Source organism: Chiloscyllium plagiosum, chromosome 42 (genome assembly GCF_004010195.1).
Source record: "Chiloscyllium plagiosum isolate BGI_BamShark_2017 chromosome 42, ASM401019v2, whole genome shotgun sequence".
Lineage (NCBI taxonomy): Eukaryota > Metazoa > Chordata > Chondrichthyes > Orectolobiformes > Hemiscylliidae > Chiloscyllium > Chiloscyllium plagiosum.
In genome coordinates, this window is record NC_057751.1 from 581836 (window position 1) to 592538 (window position 10703).

A 10703-nucleotide genomic window follows, 5' to 3' on the forward strand; every position below is an offset into this window, starting at 1 on the left:
CCAGTATCCAGCAATTATCCTCCAGTAAAAATCGAGAGTCAAAGTAAAAGTATACTTTGAACTATTTCATGTAGCTGTCACTCCTTCCACACTTATAAGTGAAAATAAATCTTCAGCTGACTAACGGCTGAACCTTATGTTGTTGTTTTGTGCTAAATCTGAGTTATACTGTGTTTTTTGAAGGATTTGTTGCTGCTAGTCTGAGTGAGTTTACTCACTGTACAGTCAGTTCTGCCAAGAAATGTGTATTTCTTCCACGCAAATTGGCTTTAACACGATTGAAGAATTTAGACCGTTATTTGTAGAACGCGAACTTTCCTTTTGTGTATTGACTATAATGTGATTCCAGTCCCATTCCAGTCCAGTTTAAATAGGGTGGTTATTGTGTGATTTACTTATAACTCGAGATCACACTAGAAATGAACTATTGCACTATATTAGAACCAACTGCATCTTACTAAACTCATCTCATTTACGACCTACCGTGCCCCCAATGGTGTCCCTCATTTTTGATTTCCACCCCACCTTACCATGCACCACTCACAGAACAATTCGCCACTTAACCAATATCCCAGAATTCACTGACATGCTGTGCTGTTTTCTAAGTCCAGACAAACAATGTCAGTCTGAAGCTGCCCTGTCCACTTCCTGACATTTACTCCTGACATGGCAGACAGAGAGAAATCAGCGCCCCACTTTGTGACTTTGTTCCTGGAATACTTGCTGGACAATGGGACTTCCTCTTCCCTCAGTATCAGCAGGGTGGCTATGACACCAGACTATCCCAGACTGGTCAGAGGTTTTACAGAAGTCTCAGCCACCTGGAGGAACGCCCAGCACTGTGGGAAAAACGTGAATGTCCTTCCACGACCACTCTTCCAGAATAAATCCCACCACCTTCTCTCTGATACCTCTCACTCATTCAACTCTATTAGAATACCTACCAAGGCCCATGGTATACCACCCTCACTATTGCCTGAACATCTTCTCTCACTCACTCCAATCCCTGAAACCACAAACCCTGCTATCCCCACTGTGCTGCCTCCTCACTCGCTCAGAACACCTCCCCACCCGCACCACCCACTTCCATCTCCCATAATACCATTCCAGGAGCTAAACATCCCACACTACGACAGAAAGACCGAAGACACGTGGCATAATCAGCTTTTATCAGCAGAGAATCCTGACTCTGACCTCCTTGAGCAGGGCCTAGACTCATATTAGAGGCTGCCCTTCACTCACTGTTCTGGAATCTTCTCGCAAAGACTATCCCTCTTGACTGGACTGAGGTCCAACTGATAATTATGACACAGTTCCTAGTGTTGTGTTCATACTAAATAGCAAGGCATGACAGAATTAATCATCTGGTGTTTCTGGCTGAGGGATCGATGTACAAATAGGCAAGCCAAGATTTGCTGTATAGGGGTACGGTCAGAGTGGACCTTAGTTAGGCCATATTTGGAGTACTGTGTGCAGTTCTGGTCGCCTCACTTTAGGAAAGATGTGGAAGCTTTGGAGAGGGTGCAGAGAAAATTTACCAGGATGTTACCTGGAATGGAGAATAGATCATACGAGGATAGGTTGAGAGTGCTAGGCATGGAATGTGTTGCCTGTGGGAGTGGCAGAGTCAGAATCATTGGTGACCTTTAAGCGGCAATTGGATAGGTACATGGATAGGTGCTTAAGCTAGGACAAATGTTCAGCACAACATCGTGGGCCGAAGGGCCTGTTCTGTGCTGTATTGTTCTATGTTCTATGAATGCTATGACAGTGAGTAAAGAGCCTGGTGATACAGCCTGGTGCAGTCCATGAGCTGGTGTGTGTGTCCCTGAGCACAGTGTCTTTGCTGAAACATTACAATGAGAGTTATTGGTGCAGCCTGAGGTGCAGAAGAGGACTCTAAGTGGTTTGGGGATGTACCATGAGGGTTTATTGAGGCTGGGACATATTGAATGCCAATGTGTGTGGATGTGGGGTATGTGTGGTCAATGGTCATAAAAGACGTCCTGAGATGATGATGCCTAGTGTTCAATATGAAGGCCTTTCCAATTCATCAGAGAGCTGGATTCGCTGGGAGCACAGTCTCAATTTCTTGTCAAATTTTCTCAAAGTTCAGCTTGTCTCCTGGTTTTGGCAAGGTAGAAAGATAAATATTAATGAGGCAATTGGTATCATCAAAATGGGGTTTAACAAGCAACAAATGACAACTCACCACAGTCTTGTGAGAATCACATCACACTACCTATAGAGCATAAAAGATGGAGAAACATGCTTCTCATCACAAAATGGGCTTTGCCACATTTTCACCCAATTCTGCCACACATCCTGGCAGGAGGCTGGAAGAACACAGCAAGCCAGGGAGCATTAGGAGGTGGAGAAGTCGATGTTTTGGGTGTAAGCCTACCTTGGGACTGATGCTGCCTGGCTTGCTGTGTTCTTCCAGCCTCATGCCTGTCTATTTTGGATTCCAGCATCTGTAGTTTTATTGTCTCTAACCACACATCCTGGAATAGCCCACAATGCTCAGACCCATATGGGATTCTACCCTAAATCTCATATGGGCAATCTCTTATGAAAGCATACAAAATTTTATTCAATTTTCACATCAAAGATGGCTAAATCTTTAAGAGCATCTTTGAGCTGTTGAACTTAAACTATGAACTCAGAAACTCTTGTTGAGATAATTGTATCTTTTGAAATTCAGCCAAATGTTCATTATGTTAGAGTGATGGCCCATGGGAAATATCAACAAAGAAATCAATTGAAACGTGAATCAAAACCTATCAATCAAAGCCATCTTTCTCAAAAGAAAATTGACAGCATTCCTGTTAAAGTATGATAATTATTCAGATCTTGACCACCCTTTAAGCATGTTTATATCTACACCATCAATTCCTGACTTGTTTGAACTCAGCACTGAGTTCATGCTGCCCCTTTGTGTTTAAGATTCCACCTTGAAACCCCACTTCCCTTTTCCAAATGCAACATTTGATCTTTTTTCACTTAGAGGACATGGAATCGCTGGCTGGTCCAGCATTTATTGCCCATTCCTAGCTGCCCTTGAGAAGGTGGTGAAGAGCTGTTTTCTTGAACTGCTCCAATCCATGTGCTGAAGGGAGGGAGCTCTACAATTTTGACTCAGCAACGCTGAAGGAGTGGCAGTATATTTCCAAGTCAGACTGGTAAGTGGCTTAAGAGGAACTTGCAGATGATACATAGAACATAAGAACATAAGAGCCAGCAGGAGTAAGCCATCTGGCTCTACGAGATCATGGCTGATCTTTCCGTGGCCTCAGCTCCGCTTATCCACCCTCTCACTATAACCTTTTATTCCTTTATTGTTAAAAAAATCTAGCCTTGTTTTTAAAATATTCACTGAAGTAGTGGTAACCACTTCCCTGGGCAGGGAATTCCATAGATACACAACCCTCTGGTTGAAGAAATTCCTTCTCAACTCAGTCCAAATTCTGCTACCTTTATTTCTGAGGCTATACCTTCTTGTCCTAGCTTCACCTGCCAGTGGAAACAGTCTCTCTACATCTATCTTATCTATTCCCTTCATAATTTTACATGTTTCTATAAGATTCCACCTCATTCTTCTAATTTCCAATGAATACAATCCCAGTCTACTCAGTCTCTCCTCACAAGTCAACCCCCTCAACTCTGGAATCAAAATAGTGAACCTGTTGGTATTTCCATGATGATATTCCCATGTATCTGCTGCCGTTGTCTGACTGGATGATGGTTGTCATGAGGTTGGAAGGTGCTGCTAAAAAACTTTGGTGAATTTTGGCAGTGCATCCTGTAGATAGTACACACTGCTGCTACTGAGCGTTGTTTGTGGAGGGAGTGGATGCTTGTGGATGTTATGTCAATCAAGCAGCCTGCTTTGTCCAGGATGGTGTCAAGCTTCTTGAAGGTTGTTGGAGCTATACTCATCCAGGTAAGTGAGGAGTTTTCCACCATACTCCTGACTTGTGACTTTTAAATGATGGACAGGCTATGGGAGTCAGGAGGTGACTTCCTCGCTGTTGGATTTCTATCATAATACTGTTGGAAATGGAGATGAGACCTGTCTATTTGCATCCTATTCAACTTTTTTAAAGGTCTTTCCAACTCTGTGCACGATAATCTATATTCCAGGAATAAGGATTTCGCCATTTCCCATTGAGATGTAGCTCAGTGTCTTCACTCAAAGATTGTGAATCTTGGAATTCTCGATCTGAGAGAACTGAGGAAGCTCATTGTTGAATGTTGAAACTGAGATGTTAGTTATACAGGTACTCAGTATTTGAGGTCAAAGATCAGCACTGAATGGCAAGCATATGCTTTAGGAGCTGAGTGCCGACTCCTGTTCCTACTTCTGGTATTGTTTTGATGAGTTGCAATAGACAGTAGCGAGATGTCTGTGCAAGTCAAACTGCGAGACAGACTCAAGTGGGGTTGGGGAAGTAAAATTCAAGAGGTATAGTTGAGATATTGCTCTCTACAAAATAACAACATTTTTCCACAATCTGTTCATGTGTTGAGACAACTATTTAATTGAATTGAATTTATTGTCAGATGTACCAAGGCACAGTGAAAAGCTTTGTCTTGCGAGCAATACAGGCAGATCACAGAATTAGGTAGCATAGATAGTAAATAATAGGGAAACAGCAGCAAAACCGAAACACAGGAACAGGCAAATGTTAACAGTTTGTGAATCCATTCAGTATTCTAACAACAGTAGGGTAGAAGCTGTTTTGAAACCGGCTGGTGTGTGTGCTCAGGCTTCTGTACCTTCTCCCCGATGGTAGAGGTTGTAGAAAAACATTGCCAGGGTGGGATGGATCTTTGAGAATGCTGGCGGCCTTTCCTTGACAGCGGGCCTGGTAGATGGATTCTGTAGATGGAAGGTTGGCCTTTGTGATTGTCCGGGCTGAGTTCACCACTCTCTCTAACCATCCCTGATCTTAAATGGTACAGTTGCCATACCAGTTAGTGATACATTCATACAGAATGCTCTCGATGGCGCACCTATAAAAGTTGGCAAGGGTATTTGCCATCATGCCACACAGACTGCAGGAATTCTTTCACAGGGGTTACTGAGAGTTACTGAAACTCTAACCTATTTGAAGACCTGCTCAAAGCCCAGGAAATCCCTCATTACCTCCATTCCTTAGCTGAAAGATTACCTTCCCCATGAACGCTGCAATGCTTTAGCATTCATACAGCTTAACTGACCATCAATTCTGACTGTCAGTGGGAGGAAGCGGAGTTTGCTGTTAACTATTATTTATGAATAAACCATGAAGCAGGAGGTTAGGTTTTGTTTTGATTCTAAAGTAACTACTTAGTGTCCACTATAAACATTCTAATAGGTGCAAGCTAACCCATTCCAAAAGTAAAAAAAAGGTATTTTACATTCCTCTGACTCCACATATGTGCGGCAGGTTCAGTCATATTGGATACAGCCCAAGACATCCAAAACAAACCTTAGAGCAAGTAGGTTTAGTCACTTGAAGAACTCTACTCCAGCTCCGGGGAAATTTCGGCTGCTGCTATTTCCTAATGAATGCTCCAGTTGCTGTTTGCCCCCGGCAACCCGAGTGGTTCACAGTTCAACGTCCCAGGATCAATGGTCAGAGGATAAATAATAAGCTGAGCCTCACAATCAGGATGATGAGGAGAACGACAATGACACAAGACTGACACCGAGCACTGGTTATGTGAGAAAGCTTGGTCAATTACCTCATTGTGTTGTCAAGCCAGAAGTGAGTGCTGTCCAACTTGTGGGAAAATTCATCGAGTATCACTGCCTGTTCCTCCAACTCATCACCTATTGGTGTTGACATGTTCTTTAGGACCTCACTGCTTCCCAGAACCAGATCCAGTTGGTCATCTTGCTGTTCCATTATCAGCCAATGCTGGGCTGTCCGCTCCTCAACATACTAAGAGTTGACATTCTCCAGGTCCTGGTCTGTCTATGGGCTAGTGCTCATCCTCAATAGCCTCAAGCAGACTCTGTTGGTTTCGCCTTTCTCCAAACGCAACAGCGGAAGGACTTGTAATGTGATCTTTAATTTCCTTCACAGTTTGTCTCAATATGAGGACAGACACTTTCCTCTCTTGAAGTTCTGCAGTCTCAATCTTGAACTTCCGAGGATTTGATTCCACTATGCTGATCGTCTCACCCAGATCCTTCAGGTCCCACTTGATACTGCGCAGGCTGTCCCAAAGCTCAGTAGTCGTCCAGTCATATTTCTCTCTGCTGTCAGCCTGGGTGTCCTGCAGTAACTCCCCCCATTGCAGACCCGCTTGTGTATTTTCGGCACCACACTTTGTCCTTTGAAGTAAACTGTCTCTCTCACTTAGAGGAGTGTTGTGTCTGGCATTGGCATTCCTGACACCATTTCACTTATCCCCTCCCATCCAGGAAGATCAGATTTAACCTGGAGGGGAGTCTCCTCCCTGTTAGCAACTCCCTGGAGCTTATCAGCCAGTATCTAGCAGTGATCTTTGCTTGGGACAATCGCCATAATAGAATGCTATCCTCTACACAACCACTTGCAAATCAACTTTTTGTGATTCATGAACAAGGATACCCAGATCCCTCTGCCTAACAGCATGCTGCAATCTTTCACCATTAGATATAACTTCATTTTTCTGTTATTCTTCCCAAAATGGACGGCCTCGCATCTCCCAACAATGTATTACATTTGCCACACCCTTGCCCACTCACTTAACCTAGTTATCACCCTCTGCAAACTTTCAGAGTCCTTTGCACACATTGATCTACCACTCATCTTTGTGTCATCTGTGAACTTTGACACAATATCCTTGGCCCCCAACTCCAAATCATTGATGTAAACTGGAAACATTTGCAGTCCCATCACTGATACCCTAAGGCACATCACTCACCACTGATCAACAACCAGAAAAACGCTCATTTATCCCCACACTTTGCTTTCTGTCAGTTAATCTATCTTCTATCCATGTCGATACACTACCCATAGCAGTCTGCACCTTTATGTTACGCAGCAGCCTTTTCTGCGGCACCTTGTTGAATGCCTTCTGGAAATCCAGTTACACCCCATCCACCAGTTCCCTGTTGTCCACCGCACTTGTCATGTCCTCAAAGAATTCCAATAGTTAAACATGACCTGTCTTTCATGAATCCATGCTGCATCGGCCCGATGGGACAATTTCTATCCAGGTGCCTTTCTGTTTCTTCCTTAATGATAGATTCAAGTCTTTTCCCCATTACAGATGTTAAGCTAACAGGTCTATAATTACCTGCCTTTGTTGACCTTTTTTTGAACAGCGACATCACATTGGCTGTCTGATAGAATCACTTGAGTCCACTGACTTTTGCTATTTCCTCTGCCATGCAATCTAATCAGGGCCAGGAGACTGGTTTACCTTTAGCCCAACACCACCTCTTTCGTAATAACGTTCGTGTCTAGGTCCTTGCCTGCCACAGCCTCCGTATCATCAATTATTGCTCTATTACTTGTATCTTCCACCGTGAAGACCGAAACAGAATACCTGGACAGAAACGATGAAACGTTAGCTTGCTCTCTCACTGAATGGATGCTGTCTGACCCGCTGTGATCTCCATTGTTTGTTGTTTTCAGGACAGATTGCAGCATCTGCAGTAACTTGCTCCTACAGGGGAGTTCATACTGGTGTTCTAGAGCCATTGCACACCTTTCAGACATCATCATGGAAAGCAGATTAATTAGTCATTATCACTATGTTGTGATTACAGAATCTTGCTCTACATAATTTGATTGCTGTGTTGCCTTTATAACAACAAGAGCTGAAAATGTGTTGCTGGAAAAGTGCAGCAGGTCAGGCAGCATCCAAGGAACAGGAGAATCGACGTTTCGGGCATAAGCCCTTTTTCAGGAATCCTGAAGAAGGGCTTATGCCCAAAACATCGATTCTCCTGTTCCTTGGATGCTGCCTGACCTGCTGCGCTTTTCCAGCAACACATTTTCAGCTCTGATCTCCAGCATCTGCAGCCCTCACTTTCTCTCTCTTTATAACAACAAGAACCTCAAATTCACTTCACTGACTGTGAAGTATTTTGGGTCATTGCGAGATGGTGAAAGGTACCATAGGAATACACAATTTCTTTTCATAATTATATCAGATCCTAAGTATCGTCTGTGCTGAGACTGACATCCCCCCCACTGCAATGAGCTGAAAGGTTGTGTGGGGACAACGCAGCAGAATGGTTTTGGTCTCTAGCAGGAGAGGCTGCTTCTCCTTGATGAATGACTGTGCTTCCTGTGAACTGTTGGCGATAGTTCATGCAGAGCAGGTTGTCGCTAGGCCGCTATCCCAGATCGGTACAGGCCTTTGGAAGAAGTAGCAGCGAGGTTGATGTTGGTTAAACCAGCGCACAACATATTGGGACTGTTGGCAGTTTTCAGACGGGCTGGAAATGTCAGTTGGATGATCGTAATGTGTGGCAATGTGGTGAAAGCAGGACGCCTGGGTGTGGGTTTTAGTTGCTGACATGTGGAGTATGAAATGGCACGATGAATACTTTCACTATCATTCTTGCAATGTATGAGCTCCTGGAGTGAAGTGGGGGAACCCCCAACCCAAGCTCCAACCCCAACCCCAACCTGTCCAGCACAAACAACAGGCAAAAATATCATTCAGAAAGGAATGGAGATACAACCATGAACAAAAAGACTGAGAGATACCGAAGAGCAGAGAAGGACAGAAATTTAGAGGGAGAGATAGAGACAGCGAGAAAGAGGATTTGAGAGAGAGAAGGGCTGGAGGGGGGTGCAGTTCATGGCCACCTCAAACTAATGAAAGAGATAAAACTTTGTATTGAGTGGCTGGAATCCCAGCCTCATCCAGCAACATCCACACAGAATGAGAATTGAATCTGGTTGTGAAAGAATTGAATTACAGTTTGGTTCTTTTTCTGAGCATTGATTGTCCTCCTCCTCACACATTGTGGTTGAAACTGTGGTGGTGCCTACTGCATTTTCAGAGGGTCACAATCCCTTGGGATAACACAAAGGTCTATGCATCTGTTCCAGGGTCTGCTCAGCAAGCAGGTCAAATATTTGAAGAGAGAAAAATACACATTTCACGTCAGGGGTTTCCGGTAAAAGCAAGCAGAATGACCAGAAGGGTGAAGCTAAATTGAAATGGTTCCTGTTTTTAAAAATAATTTCTTGTCTTGCAGCAATATTAGGAAGTTGCTGCGGTGGAAATGATGTCGCTCATTCCCCATTCTGTTAATTTTCAAGTTTAGAGATTAGTCACGAAAAGTTGAAGTGGGACGTTGTCAGCAGACTAATGCTGAGATTTCTTGCCGTGCTACTGCAGAGATGCAGCAATAGCATTTCAAGCATCTTGAACGATACAGATCCTACCTCCACATATATATATATACCCCATTCCGCCCCAACCTGCCCTCTGTCCCTTTTGTCTTGCAGTTTCCTCCATGCCCTCTCCTGTACTGTGCCTAGTGCTCTTTCTCTTTCTTGAGTCCACCTTCATGTGATTTCTTCTGTGTGCTCTCATCTCAGTTGTACTCTGCAGAAGCTTCACAAGGCTATTGACTCACCTGCCAGGGATAAATTTCAAAGTGCTGACGCTGCACTGCCTGAACTCTTCTCGCACGGGAAACCAGCACACCTGTAGCATCTGCATAAACTTCTTTACTGCTGGAAGGAGAGGGCAGACAAGTGGGAGGCTGGCAGAATACAGCAAGCCAGGCAGCAACAGCAGGTGGAGAAGTCAACATTTCGGGGGTAACCCTTTTTCAGGACTGAGGGTGGGTGTAGGGTGGCTGCAGATGGTTGGGCGCAGGGAAGGGGGGGATGTTTGGTGGTGAGGTTGGAATATATGAACACAAGTAGAGAATTCAACCTGGTTGGTCTGGATTCATTCCTCCCATTGACCAACCAGGTCGTATCCCCTACCTGTCTTCACTTATCCTTGCCTCACCACCAGCACCCCTCACTTTATTAGCATCTCCCCTTACGTCCACCACCAGTCCTGAAGAAGGGTTACACCCGAAACTTTGACTTCCGCACCTTCTGATGCTGCCTGGCTTGCTGTGTTCTCCCAGCCTCCAGCTTGTCTACCTTGGATTCCAGTATTTGCAGTTTTTTTGTCTCTAACTAAGGAAGGAGAGGGCAGTCCAACAAGCCACTGAATCATATCCTGAGGGCATTGAAACCTTCACTCCAAGAGCACGTACAAAGGAGATATGAAGATGGCAAATATTGACAACCATGTGACAGGCTGTGACCTCTGGAGACTGACTGTTTCAAAGGACATTGGAAGATGCGAGTGTAAACAGAAAGCTCAGCTGCTCAGGAAAGTGCTCAGAGAATTATGTCAGAAGTCCACGAAAGTGCAGTTCCTCAGTTCAGTGTCTTCCACTGGAACCAATCTGCCTGAGACTGCACTCCCACAATGAGAATTCAGTTGGAAGATTCATTCTTCAAAACAAATATGTCCAATTTACTCAGCCTCTAATCATAGGGGGCTACCCTCTCATTTGGTTGTGTAAGGACCTTAGGACACTGGAGCAATTTTGCAATGATATCACAGAGCTGCACATCACTGAGTATAAATGCTATAGTGTGCATGGAGTTAAATACTTGCAAATGAGCTGAATTTTGGGAATACAAGGCATGAAGACACAAGGAGGATAGGTTAGTCCTTACCTAATGGAACTA

General features: G+C 44.2%; 1 pseudogene; it reads right to left on the reverse strand.

The window, feature by feature from the left end:
• Positions 1 to 5621: 5621 nt before the first annotated feature.
• Positions 5622 to 9660, reverse strand: LOC122542961 (annotated as a pseudogene).
• Positions 9661 to 10703: the final 1043 nt, after the last annotated feature.